This window comes from Chiloscyllium plagiosum, unplaced genomic scaffold (assembly GCF_037043375.1).
Source record: "Chiloscyllium plagiosum isolate Xiang-an unplaced genomic scaffold, Cpla_swu_hap1 HiC_scaffold_5, whole genome shotgun sequence".
NCBI classification, from domain to species: Eukaryota; Metazoa; Chordata; class Chondrichthyes; order Orectolobiformes; family Hemiscylliidae; genus Chiloscyllium; species Chiloscyllium plagiosum.
The window spans coordinates 2,501,689-2,515,709 of record NW_028270143.1 but is presented as its reverse complement, the minus strand read 5'-3'; the positions used below and the strand labels follow the sequence as shown (position 1 = coordinate 2,515,709).

At 40.1% G+C, this 14,021-nt stretch overlaps 1 protein-coding gene across 6 annotated transcripts in view; it reads left to right on the top strand.

Moving 5' to 3' along the window:
• The window catches only part of nek10 (NIMA-related kinase 10), a 251,318-nt gene that overhangs the window by 148,244 nt on the left and 89,053 nt on the right, over nucleotides 1-14,021 (top strand). The window lies entirely within an intron of this gene.

Sequence of the window (14,021 nt, the reverse complement as noted above, 5' to 3'; positions counted from 1 at the left end):
CACCAGGTACTCCAGGTAGTGAAACATCAGAATCAGGTGATATCCAGTTATGGTTAAAACAACATGAGCGTGAGGAAAGAATGAGAAAAGTAGAGATGATAGAAAAAAACAAAGAATGGAGAAAGATAAAGGGAGAAGGAATTAAGTAAACAGGAAATGAAACTACAAGTACAAGAAATAGAAATGAGGGAACTATAATTGGAATCACAAAACAAAAAGTAAGGAAACATATATATATGCTTAAAATGATGACATGGTAACAGGAAACAGATGCTGATGTAGGCCTTGGTGGGAATAATCTGAATCATAATAAGGAAATATTTAAGTTTCCATAGGCCCTACTAAATTTTGAGGAAAAGAATATGGAGGCATTCTTTATATTATTTCAGAAAATGAGAAGACAACAAACTGGGCAAAAGGGAACTGGACATTGCTCATACTGTGTAAGTTGACAGGTAAAGCACAGGAAATTTACATGTCACTGTCTGAGGAGATGTCTCGGGATTATAACACTGTACGTAAAACTAGTTTGGGTTTATTTGAATGTCGGAGGCAGATAGGCAAAGGACTTGGAAATAAAGGAAATGGTCTGGGGAAACCTATGTTCATTTCGATAGGGGTAAACAAATTAATTTTGTTAGGTGAACATAATATTAGAAGCTGCAACCACGTGTGAAGCTCTTGGAGAGATTCTTCATTGAGGAATTTTAAAAACTCACTGTTTTCCATAATAAGAAAGCACATTGAGGACCAAAGGGTTGCAACATCTAGTTTTGCAGCTATAATGGCTGACAATAATGAGCAAATGCAAGAAAGTAAACCTTTTTTTTGTCACCTTCATAAATTTGAAAGGGATAGAAAATAGGAGAGTGAATGGAAGAGAAGAAGCCAAAGTAAAGAATGGATAACTAGGAATGCCCCAAGTTCTCCAATTCAGATTAGAAGGGAAAGCACTGAAGACAGAGGTGAAAATCAGAAGCTGAGGTATTTTAAGGTGAGACCCATTCGTTCAGAATGTTGGAAGTTGTGAGGGAATACATGGGAATTCATACAATCGAGTCAGAAATGGAAACTCAAAAGAATAAGGCCATGGATCAGATCGTAGCTTTAACTACAACTCTAAGCACTGCTGTGAATGCAGAATAAGTACATAGGTGCAGAGATATGAAGGGATTTTGTCTAAAGAGAAGATATTCCCATTTTCTTCAAAGGAAACATCCTAGCCTGTAGCTTTATTAAACTCTTGTGTTGGAGAAGTATTTAGTTTTCCTCTCAAGAGTTCAGTGAAAGCCAAAATGTAGGTAAAGGGGACAGATGGTGACCATTTCCTACTTCCATTGTAAAAGATCCAATTGAAGTGTGACTTGTGTCTGGACTAGTAGTCGTCAGGACAGTTAAGAAATTACCCATGGATGGAGTTGATTCAGTTTTGGGGAATGATAATCACAGAAATTCCAGTTGAGATAAAACAGTTGCAGGTACAGGTTCCAGATATTTTTCCATTATGTGTAGTAACCCAGAGCAATGGCTAAACAAAGCCAATCACCAGAGATCAGAGTAATACCACAAGGAGGTGTTAGAGTAGCTGAGGCTATTTAAGAATGAACATAATTCAAAAGAAATGTGTGGCATCTCTTCATTAATTGAGGATCAGGACGCAAGTACAGAGTTAAGTTAGCACAGACAGTTCACACTGAGGCTTGGGCTGAAGGAGTTCCAGAGAATTATTATGTTAAAGGTTTTGATGAGGATGCGAAGACACCCTCACAGATCTGCAGATGAAGAGTGGGCAGTTGTTCATCAAAATAGTGGTACTGCTCAGATATCATAAAGAGATATTGGGGGTAACACGTGACATTTGTATGGCAGGACCAGTAAGAATAAGGAAAACGCAGACGTCAATAAACACTTAATTTGTATGACCAAGACTTCATAAAAGATATTGTACAGTACTATAAATTTCAGGTGGTAGGAAAATCTCAACATGTCAATCCTTTGAAACCTTTGCCAGTTTTTGAAGTGCCATTTAGTCAAATGTTAGTCAATTGTATTGGACCCATTACTCAAAACACAAGCAGGACATCAGTATATCCTTATAATTATTGGTATGACAATCCTGTTCGCAGAAGCTGTTCCTTTCAGGACAATTACAGATAGAGTAGTACAGTCATAGAACTGTGCAGCACAGAAACAGACCCTTTGGTCCAACTTGTTCAAACTGACCAGATGTCCCAAATTTATCTGATCCCATTTGCTAGCATTTGGCCCATATCCCTCTAGACCCTTTCTATTCATTTATCCATCTAGAAGCCTTTTAAAAGTTGTATTGTATTACCACCACTTTCTCTGGCAGCTCATTCTTTACATGCACCACCCTCTGTGTGGAAAAGTTGCCTCTTAGGTCCCTTTTAAATCTTTCCCTCTCACCTTAAGCCTAGTGGAAAAGTTTACTTAGTTCTTTACTCATTATAAATTACCAGTTGAGGTACAGTCTGATCAAGGTTTTAACTTTAAATCTAATATTTTGCTGGAAATCATAAGCTGTTTGGGTACAAAACAGGTGAAGTAACGTATGTAATATTTGTAAACATTGGAGCTTTGGAGAGATACCATCTGATTTTCAAAATCATGATTAAGACTTACTGTCATGTATACCCACAGGGTTGGGACAAAGGATTATATCTTCTAATTATTTGCTACCAGAGATTTCCTAAATGAATTTTCTGGGATTAATTAATCTGAATTGATTTATGGTCATGAGATAATTAATTTGGGAGAAACGTTTGAACCAGAAGGATGAATCCTCAACGTTGGATTATGGATCTATGTTTCTAGAAAGACTCATCGGAGCATGTAGGCTAGCACAAGCATTTGAAGGTTTCATAAGGGTAGATGAAAAAATGAGCATATAAACTATCAACTGGAATGTTTCAAACAGGAAATTACATATTGATATTGATCGCTTTGCAAAATGAACAATTGAAATCAAAATTCACTGGACCATACAAGGAACTTACAACTGCAGTTGGAGAAAGTAGGGGAGATCCTTAATGAATACTTTGCTTCAGTATTCACTACTGAGAGGGACCTTGACGTTTCTGCGGACAGAGTGAAACAGATTGGTATGCTATAAAAGGTGGATATTAGGAAGGAGGATGAGTTGAAAATTTTGAAAAACATAAGGTTAGATAAATCCCCTGGGCCAGACGGGCAAAAGCCCTTCATCAGGAAGAAGGCAGGGAGCCTCTAGGGGTGGAGAGATAAATGAGAGGGGGGGGGGTGGAGTTGGGGAGAAGGTAGAAAAGAGTACAGTAGGTGAATGAAGGTGATAGGTCAGAGAGGAGGGTGGGAGAAGGTAGCAGAGAGTACAATGGGTGGATGGGGGTGGGGATGAAGGTGATACGTCAGAGAGGTGGGTGGAGCAGATAGGTGGGAAGGAGGATAGGACAGGTCATGAAGATGGTGCTGAGTTGGAAGGTTGGAACTGGGTAAGGTGGGGGGGAGGGGAAATGAGGAAACTGGTGAAGTCCACATTGATGCCCTGGGGTTGAAGTGTTCCGAGACGGAAGATGAGGCTACTACAGGAAGCAAGTTAAGAGATTGCTGTGCCTTTGGAGATGATCTTTGCATCTTCACCGTCCAGTGGAGTAGTGCCAGATGATTGGAGGGTGGCAAATATTCACAAAAGGGAATAAGGATAATCCTAGGAATTACAGACCAGTTAGACTTACATCAGTGGTGGGCAAATTATTGGAGAGGATGCTGAGAGACAGGATTTATGATTAATTGGAAAACAATTAGTTGGTTTGATTACAGATAGTCAGCATGGCTTTGTGAGGGGCAGGTCATGCCTCACAAGCATTATAGAATTCTTCAAGAATATGACAAAACATGTTGATGAAGGTAGAGCAGTGGATGTGATGTACTTGGATTTTAGCAAGACATTTGATAAGGTTCCCAATGGTAGGTTCATTCAGAAAGTAAGGAGGCATAGGATACAGGAAAACCTGTCTGTCTGGATACAGAATTGGTTGGCCCATAGAAGACAAAGGATAGTGGTCGATGGAAAGTATTCAGCCTGGAATTTGGTGACCAAGGGTCACCACATGGATCAGTTCTGAGACCTCTGCTATTTGTGATTTTTGTAAATGACTTGCATGAGTGGAAGGGTGGGTTAGTAAGTTTGCCAATGACACAAAGATTAATGGAATTGTGCATAGTGTAGGTTGCAACGGGACATTGACAGGATGCAGAATAGGGCTGAGAAGTGGCAGATGGAGTTCAACCCGAAAAGTGTGAAGTCATTCACTTTGGAAGGTCGAATTTGAATTTAGAATACAGAGTTAAAGGCATCATTCTTGGCAATGTGGAGGAAGAGAGGGATCTTGGAGTCCATGTCCATAGATCCCTCAAAGTTGCCATCCAGGTTGATAGGGTTATTTAGAAGGCGTATGGTGTGTTGGCTTTCTTTAGCCCCGGGGAATTGATTTTAAGAGCCACGAGGTTATGCTGCAGCTCCATAGGGCTCTGGTTAGACCACACTTGGAATATTGTGTTTAGTTCTGATCGCCTCATTATATGAAAGATGCAAAGTTTTAGAGAGGGTGCAGAGGAGATTTACCAGGATGCTGTCTGGACTGGAAGGCATGTCTTAAGGAGAAAGATTAAGGGAGCAAGGGCTTTTCTCATTGGAGCAAAGAAGAATGAGAGGTGACTTGATAAAGATGTACATGACAATGAGAGGCATAGGTAGAGTAGATAGCCATAGACTTTTGCCCATGGTGGAAATGTCTATCATGAGGGGGCATAATTTTAAGGTAATTGGAGGAGAATTTAGGGGAGGTGTCAGAGGTAGGTTATTTACTCAGAGAGTGGTGGGTGCATGTAATGCACTGTCAGCGGTGGTAGTAGAGTCAGATACATAAGGGACATTTAAATGAAACTTGGATAGGCACATGGAAGGATGTGTAGTTTAGTCTGATCCTAGAGTGGGATAAAAGGCACAACATCAATGGCTGAAGTGCCTGTACTGTGCTGTACTATTCGATATTCTATAAGTAATTACAAAGGTTTGTGAAGTGACCTATCTGATAAATACACCCGATCATAGAAAGAAGAATCTGTCACAAACATGTTGAAAAAGTCTTCTGAGGATGGGTCACCGGACCCAAAACGTTAACTCTGATTTCTGTTCACAGATACTGCCAGACTTGCTGAGCATTTCCCAGCATTTTCTGTTTTAGTTTCTGATTTACAGCATCTGCAGTTCTTTCAGTTTTTATGTTGAAAAAGTGTCTGAATTGGGAAGAAGGTAAGGAGGAACAACTGTGTCAGGTGGAAGATGACAGAAGCAGTAAGAGTGAGGTAGTAGGAGAGGTAGACAGTTCTCCAAATGAACCTCTTGCAATTCAAGTAGCTAACACAGAAATATTGGGACAGTGAGACACTGTGTTTTCATATTTAGGGAAAGAACTATAGGAGGATCTTGTAATATTACTTAGAGACTATAAGGTAGTATGTAGAGGATTACTTAGAGACTATAAGGTAGTATGTAGAGGGTGAGGTATCTAGCCAGGTATGATGTAGACAGAGGAGAATGAGGCGTAATAAAATAGAATCTTTATCAGTTGAGCCCAGAAAATTGAGCTCAAGTGGAAAGAAAGATTCAATACATACTGGAAAATCACTTGTTTGAACCTACTCAAAGTATCTGCAATTCACCAGCAGTGTTAATTCCTAAACTGAATGGACCAACTAGATTCTGTAGAGATTATAGAAGGGTAAATGCCATCACGAAGACAGAGTCATATCCAATTCCATGATTTGAAGAGTGTATTCATAGGGTTACCAGTGCCTCATTCCTTTTCAAGACTGATCTATTGAAGGGATACTGGCAAGTGCCATTAATATCATGGGCTAAATAAATATCCACTTTTGTTACACCAAATATATTATACCAATGTGATGCCATTTAGATTCAAGAATTTCCAGCTACATTTCAAAGGCTTATGAATCAAGTCATTGCTGAGGTTTGTAACTTTGTAGTTTATTTAGCGGTTTCTGTGGTATATAGTCAAACATGGGAAGACCATGCGACAATTAGAAGACCCATTTAAGTAATTATAGTTAGCTGACCAGGTAATAACTTTAGCCAAGAGTGAATTTGGAAATACAAGACTAACTTTCCTGGGACATTGTAAGACAAAGACATGTTTTATCAAAGACAGTGAAAGTGAAAGCTCTAATGCAATTTTCTGTCATTAAAACGACATGAAAAATTCATGAAATTTTTGAGGTGGGTGGGTTTTACTGAAAATTTGTGCACAATTTCAGTACAATTGCATCCATAGCAATTTCAGCACCTTTAACAAACTTGTTAAAGAAACAAGGAAAAGTATTTTGGTCATCAGAATGCTGGACAGCCTTCAAGAAGCCAAAGACAATCTGACAAATGAACTGTTGTTAGCTGCCCCTGATTTTTCCAGATCTTTCAAAATTACGATTGATACTGGTGACTTGAGGATAGGTGAAGACTTGTTGCTGGATAATGAGTTAGTAATATAGAAGCTGGGGGTCTAATTCTCAAAGAAACTAAACCAGTACCAGAAGAGTTACTTCAATGTTGGAAAAAAAGACTTTAGAATTATTGTCGGCTCTCCAACAATTTGAAGTGTATATTCAACAAGGTGATAAGGATACATTAATTTACACTGCTCATCATTCAATGACCTTCATTGAAAAAAATTAAAATGACAGAATATGAGACTGTTCAGATGGACTCTTTAGGTGCAATTATTTAATGTAAAGGCTATTTACATTGCTGGAAAACGTAATGTAATTGCTAAAACATTGTTCAGAGTGCAAAGTGTTGAAGTAAGTTTAAAGTTCAAGATTTGCTTTGACTGTATCAGCCTATAAAAGGAAGAATAAGTAGATCTTGTTTGTCTTTGTTTGTGTATTAGTTATTTTGAGATGAAATGCATTTTTAAAATTGTATTTCATTTTCTTAAGAATAGAAGCACGTAAAAAATATTATGTTTTGCATTTTTGATTGTGGACTGAAATGGGAAAAGGATGTTTTAAAAACCAAGATTTGTGGAAAGGATTGTAGACGTTTTAAAAGCCAGTTTCCTGAGTTACTGCTGTCCAGATCAAGAATATCTAACAGTAAAAAGTTGTCTCGACTACCTGCCATGCAAGTTCACCTCTGCCATCCTGACAACAGTCTACAGTGAAGACTGTTGACCTTTGGAAGTGAAGAGTGCTCTGGATGACATTTACACCACTACAAATACACTTGAGATGGAATACCCTGAGGCCTTTTCATCGTAGCCAGTGACTTCAACCAGGCCAACCTCAAGAGGGTGCTACTAAAATACCATCAACATGTCTCCTGTCCCACCAAGGGACCGAACATTCTTGACCATTGCTATACAACGATCAAAAATGCTTATCAGTTCACTCCCCCGCCCACACTTTGGGAAATCAGATCACAATTCCTCCTGTGTTTCTCCTCCCAACTTACTATCAGAAGTTGAAGTGTGAGGACCCAGTGTAGAAAGTAATACAGTGCTAGTGTGAGACAGTGGAACAGCTTCTGCAGGACTGTTTGGATTTGGTGGACTGGTCCATATTTGAGAATTCAGCGGCAAACCTAGACGAGTATGTCACCAGCATCACGGACTTTATTAGCAAGTGTATAGAGGATTGCTTGCCAAAGAAATCAATCTGTATGTTGACCACCCGGAAATCATGATTGAACCGGGAAATCCGTTGCCTACTGAAGACCTTGCATGCAATGTTCAAGTCAGACGTTCCTGACCTTGACAGGAAATCCAGGTACAACCTCCATAAGGCCATAGAGATGCCAAGAGGCAATACAGGACTAAGTTACAGACCCCTCCCCAAACTAACCAACACGACACCCGCCACTTGTGTCAAGGCCTGCATCATATAATGGGCTACAAAGTGAAGCAGAACAAAATAGTGGACAAAGATACATCCCTCTCTGATGCACTCAATGCATTTTATGCTCGTTTTGAACAGAAAGTCAGTAAACAGTGTCACTTGCCCTGTCAGCCTCAGATGCATCCATTCCCTCACTTACTGCTGCAGATATCAGATCAGCTTTCTTGAGAGTGAATGCAAGGAAAGCAACTGGCCCAGATCGAGTCCCCAGCCGTGCACTCAGATAGTGAGCGAACCAGTTGGCAGGACTATTCACTGACATCCTTAACCTCTCCTTGCTACAATCTGAAGTCCCCACCTGCTTCAAGAAGATCACCATCATCCCAGTACCAAAGAAAGCACATGCAACGTACCTCAATGACTACCGCCTAGTGGCTCTGACCTCCAAAAATTATGAAATACTTCTAGAGGTTAGTCATGGCTCATATCAACATTAGCCTCCCAGCCTGCCTTGATACCTTGCAATTTACCTACCAGCTCAACAGGTCCATGGCAGACATTATCTCCATAGCCCTACACTTATCCCGGGAACATCTGGATAATAAGAATACCTATGTTAGACTTCTACTTATTGACTACCTTCACCTTCAGTACTATAATCCCAACCAAACTAATTTTCAAACTCTGAGACCTAGGTCTTTGATCAGCTGTCTGTAATTGAGTCCTCAACCTCCTAACCCATAGTCTGCAATTAGTGAAGATAGGCAACAGCACCTTCTCCACGATAAACCTCAATATCAGTGCCTGGCTCAGCAACCTACTGTGCTCCCTATACTCGCATGACTATGTGACCAAATGTCATCCAAATTCCATCTACAAGTTCACTGTTGACATTACCGTTGTTGAGATCAAACAATGACAAGACAGAGTGCTTAGTGGCTTGGTGTAAAGATAACAATCGCTCCCTCAACATCAGCAAACTGAAGACTTCAGGAAGAAAGGAGGAGGACAAGCCCTTGTTTACATCAGTGGAGCTGAGGTGCAGATGGTCGAGAGTGTCAAGTTCCTAGGAATGACAATCACCAACAACTGTTCTGGGCCACCCACATTGATGTGACAGTCAAGAAAGTACAACAATGCCTCTTCTTCCTCAGGAGGCTAAGGAAATTTGGCATGTCCATAAGGACCCTCACCAACTTTTATAAGTGCACTATAGAAAGCATTCTATCTAGATGCATCATGGCCTGTTTCAGCAACTGCACTGCCCAGTACCATAAGAAACTACAGAGAGTTGTGAACACAGCCCAGTCTATCATGCAAGCCGACCTTCCATCCATTGACTCCATCTACACTTCTTGTTGCCTCAGAAAGGCAGCCAACATCATCAAAAGCCCCTCCCACCCGTTATAATTTCTTTCAATCTTTTGCATTAGGCAGAAGATACAAAAGCTTAAACATACATACCAACAGGTTCAAGAACAGCTTTTTCCCTGCTGTTATTCAACTTCTGATTTGACTGCTCAAATTTCAAATCTAAGGTTGATCTTGTTTTTTGTGCACCTTTTCTCTCACCGTAACATTGTATTCCTCACTCTGTTCAATCATCTTATGATCAATGTCTGTTATGATCTGCCTGTACTGCACACAAAACAAAATTTTTCACTCTACCTGTATTAATGATTTTGATGAGCAGGCTGAGGGTAACGTACCTAGAATTGCTGATGATACAAAGTTAGATAGGAAAGTAAATAGTGAGGATAATTAAAAATGGCCATAGAGCAATTGTGGCCTGGCAGGTGAATAGGCAAGATCAGAACAGATGGAAATAGCATTGTGCAGTGTGAATTTATCCACTTCAGTGGGAAGAACGGAAAATCAAAGTATTTTTTAATTGGTAACATACCGGAAAGTATTTGTTTTTCAGAAGAACCTGGGCATTCACATGTGTGTATCACAGAAAGTTGACATAAAGTAACAGCAAGCATCTAGGAAGGCAAGTGCTACATAAGCTTTATTTGCAAAGGGATTGCAGCATAACGAAGAAGTCTTACTACAAATGTGCAGGACATTTGGTGAGATCACTGGATTGGGGAGAAAGTGAGGTCTGCAGATGCTGGAGATCAGAGCTGAAAATGTGTTGCTGGAAAAGTGCAGCAGGTCAGGCAGCATCCAGGGAACAGGAGAATCGATGTTTCGGGCATAAGCCCTTCTTCAGGAATCACTGGATCACTGGATTACTGTGTGTGCTTTTTTATTTCCCGAAGGAAGGAAGTGTTTGCCCCTACCTGGATGTGGGTATTATTTTACAAGAGATTGAATAGACGAGGTCCATATTCCCTGAAGTTTAGAAAAATAAGGCAGAGCATTGAGTATAGGAGTTGGTAGGTCATGTTACTGCTGTACAAGAAATTGGTTTGGCCAATTTTGGAATATTGTGTGCAGTTCTGGTCTCCCTCCTATCGGAAGGATGTTGTAAAAGTTGAAAGGGTTCAGAAAAGATTTACAAGGATGTTGCCAGGCTTGGAGGATTTGAGCTATAGGGAGAGGTTGAATAGGCTGGGGCTGTTTTCTCTGGAGCATCAGAGGCTGAGGGGTGACCTTATAGAGGTTTATAAAATCATGAGAGGCATGGATAGGGTAAATAGACAAGATCTTTTCCCTGGAGTAAGGCAGTCCAGAACTAGAGGGTATAGGTTTAAGGTGAGAGGGGAAAAAGTTAAAAGAGACCCAAGGGGCAACGTTTTCACGCAGAGGGTGGTACGTGTTTGGAATGTGCTACCAGAGGAAGTGGTGGAGGCTAGTACAGTTACAGCATTTAAAAGGCATCTGGATGGGTATATGTATAGGAAGGGTTTGGAGGGATATGGGCCAAGTGCTGGCAAATGGGGCTAGATTAGTTTAGGTTATCTGGTCGGCATGGATAAGTTGAACTAAAGGGTCTGTTTCTGTGCTGTATATCACTATGACTCAGTGACTCAAGTTGAAGCATGTTCTGAAGGAACTTGTCAGACTAGATGCTGAGAAAATGTTTCCCCCTGCAGGGAATGCCATTTGGGAATGAAATTTGTGAATATATCCATTTGTATTGCGTGTTCAGAGTTGGCAGCCACAAAGAAGAAGTTAGCCAAGATATGCAGTGCTATTCAAACATTCATTTCTGCCTAGGAACAAGGTTGTGGCTTGTTGTGAGATTTTTAAATTGGTAACTCAAAACCAAATGAGGATTAGTGAACAGACAGTTTTCGTCAGTCAGAGGCAGTGGAAGAATAAGTTTGCTACTTGTGGAGTTCTAGTTACATAGGTACTGACGAAGAGGGAGTCAAGACTCCATCCTGAAAAGGATATTGCTGTAGCAGGCTGTGAACAGACAGGACTCAGAAGTCAACAGAGCCAGTAGATGCTGTTAAGTGTTGGGGTTATGGCTCAGAAAAAGCCATAGAAAGAGACCTGTGATCTATTAATTGACTAATAAAGTCCACGCTGACTGTGTTTCCAGACTGAACTAGTCCCACATGCCTGCATTTGGCCCATATCCCTCCAAAACTTTCCGATTCAAGTACTTATCCAAATGTCTGTTAAACAGTGTAACTCTACCTGCATCCACCACTTCCTCTGGCAGTTCTTTCCACACAACACCCACTCTCTGCTCGTCATGACCTTTATAAATCTTTATCCCCTCACTTTAAAAAGCCCTAGTTTTGAACTCCCCCACCTTAGGGAGAAGACCTTTGCTATTCACCTCATTTGTGCCCCTCATGATTTTATAAACCTCTGCAAGGTCAAACCTCAACTTCTTACACTCCAATGAAAAGGTTGCAGCCTATCCAGCCTATTTTAATAACTCAAACCTCCATTTCCAGCAACAGCCTGGTGAAACCTCGTTTCTGAAACCTCTCCAATTTAATAATATCCTTTCTATAACAGAGCAACTGTAACTGCACACAGTACTCCAGAAGAGGCCTCATCAAAGTCCTGTACAACCTCAACATAATGTCCCATATCCTATACTCAGATGTCTGAGCAATGAATGCAAGCATGCTAAATGCCTTAAGCACCCTGTCTATACGTGATGCAAATTTCAAAACATTTTGTACCAGAACCCCTTTGTCTGTCTGTTCTACAACACTACCCAGGGTCTTACCATTAATTAGATAAGTTCTGCCTTTGTTTGTTTTACCAAAATGCAATACCACACATTTATTCAAATGACTTTCCATTTCCCATCTCCTCAGCCCATTGACAGAATTATCAAGACCTCCTTGTAATCTTAATCACTGTTCACTATACCATGAATTTTGGTATCATCTCCAAACTTACTATGCCTCTTTTATTCTCATCCAAATCATAAATGACAAAAAAAAAGTGGAGCCAGTATCGATCCCTGGAACATCGCTGGTCACAGAAAGAAAAACAATCCTCCACCACCACCTTCTGTCTCCTATCATCAAGCCAATTTTGTATCCATTTGGCAAGCTCACCCTGAATTCCATGTGATTTAACTTTACTAATTTGTCAACCAAGTGAAGTCTTATCAAAAGCTTTACTAAAGTGCAAGTAAACAATGTATAACGCTCTGCCATCATCAATCTTTTAGGTTACTTCCTCAAAAAACTGAATCACGTTTGTGAGACACAATTTCCTTCGCTCAAAACTATACTGACAATCCCTTGCCTCTCCAAACTCATGTAAATCCTACTTCTCAGAATCCCATCCAACAACTTAGCCACCACTGATGTCAGACTCACAGGTCTTTAGTTTCCAGGCTTCTCATTACAACCTTCTTAAATAAAGGCATAGCATTAGCCACCCCCTAGTTCACCAGCACCTTACCCGTGGTTATAGGTGATACAAATATTTCAGTGAAGCTGAAAGTAGGGATGAAGGAAGCCTACAAGCAATATTGACTTAGTACAGATTAGCAAGTCTGGACCTCAACAAAACCCAGGAGCAGTGATCTGTTCACAGAAAACTTGAAATTGTGCCTGTGAGTAAATGCCAAAATGCAGTCTGCAGAGCTTGGGGAGCACATTCCCAGGAAAGGAGAGGGAACTGCTGGGTTGTGAGTAACTGTGAGATATTCCATAAGCTTCTGAAGGAGTTCTCAAGCTGGATGTTCAAAAGTGAAGAAATCCCTTGTAAAGTTTTGATGATAACTGATAATGTCACTAACAACTGTGAGGTTTCTAAGAATTCTATGTTATCTGTCTTGACCCTCTTTGCCAATTCACTGTGCTCCATGGGGTGTTCGACCACTCTCTGTCCCCTATCCTTCCTTACCTCACATTACTTCTGGATGTCAGAATACAAGATGTATAGAGATTATAGGTTGTTTTGCTATTCTAACTCTGTATACTACAGTTTTTTTTTGTTCAAAACACCGAAATCTGCTTTTTTGCCTTAGAGGGTTCTTGGGATCTTGCACATTGTATACTTTAAAATCAAGGTTACTGGCTCCTAGCCAAATCATAACAATTCTAATAATCAAGTCTTAAATGTATTTTTATGGAAAACTCCACTCACACTGCTTTGCATTATATTGTCCAAGATTTTGTTTTTTGTGGCAAACTGATAGAACTTGGGTAGAACTGATAGAAAGCTGATGCCCACAAAGGTCTTTAGATCTCTCTGGTGTAGATTTCACCTTTGTTGAGCCGTATTTGTAATTTGCACTAACCTCAAGGATCCTTCAGGCATCCAGCAAGTGCTGCCACTTGATTCTTTTTTAATAAATTTAAACATATGATTTTTTAAAAATCATAATAGGGAAAGCTAAAATTGCTTAAGAATAAAGTTAGTTTTCTGGAGCCGAATAATTTTTTGCAATATATTCATGAACGTGCTCCATTCAAAAACCAAGTTACAACTCAACAGCAAGGCAGGATTTATTTCAGCATTTTAATCAGTAACATAGCATGAAAAGGAAGTTTTCAAAAGCCGCAATAGATCTGTGGGACAATGCACCCTCTAAAGTAGCATGGAACCACTGACAGATTTTGAATGCCTGTACTTCATTGTGCATAAGCAAACACAAAAAGTTGCTGTCTGCTGTTGGTTTCCAATAGTAGTGATTGCAAATATGGACAGTTTCACTGTCATTGCAACTGCAATTACAA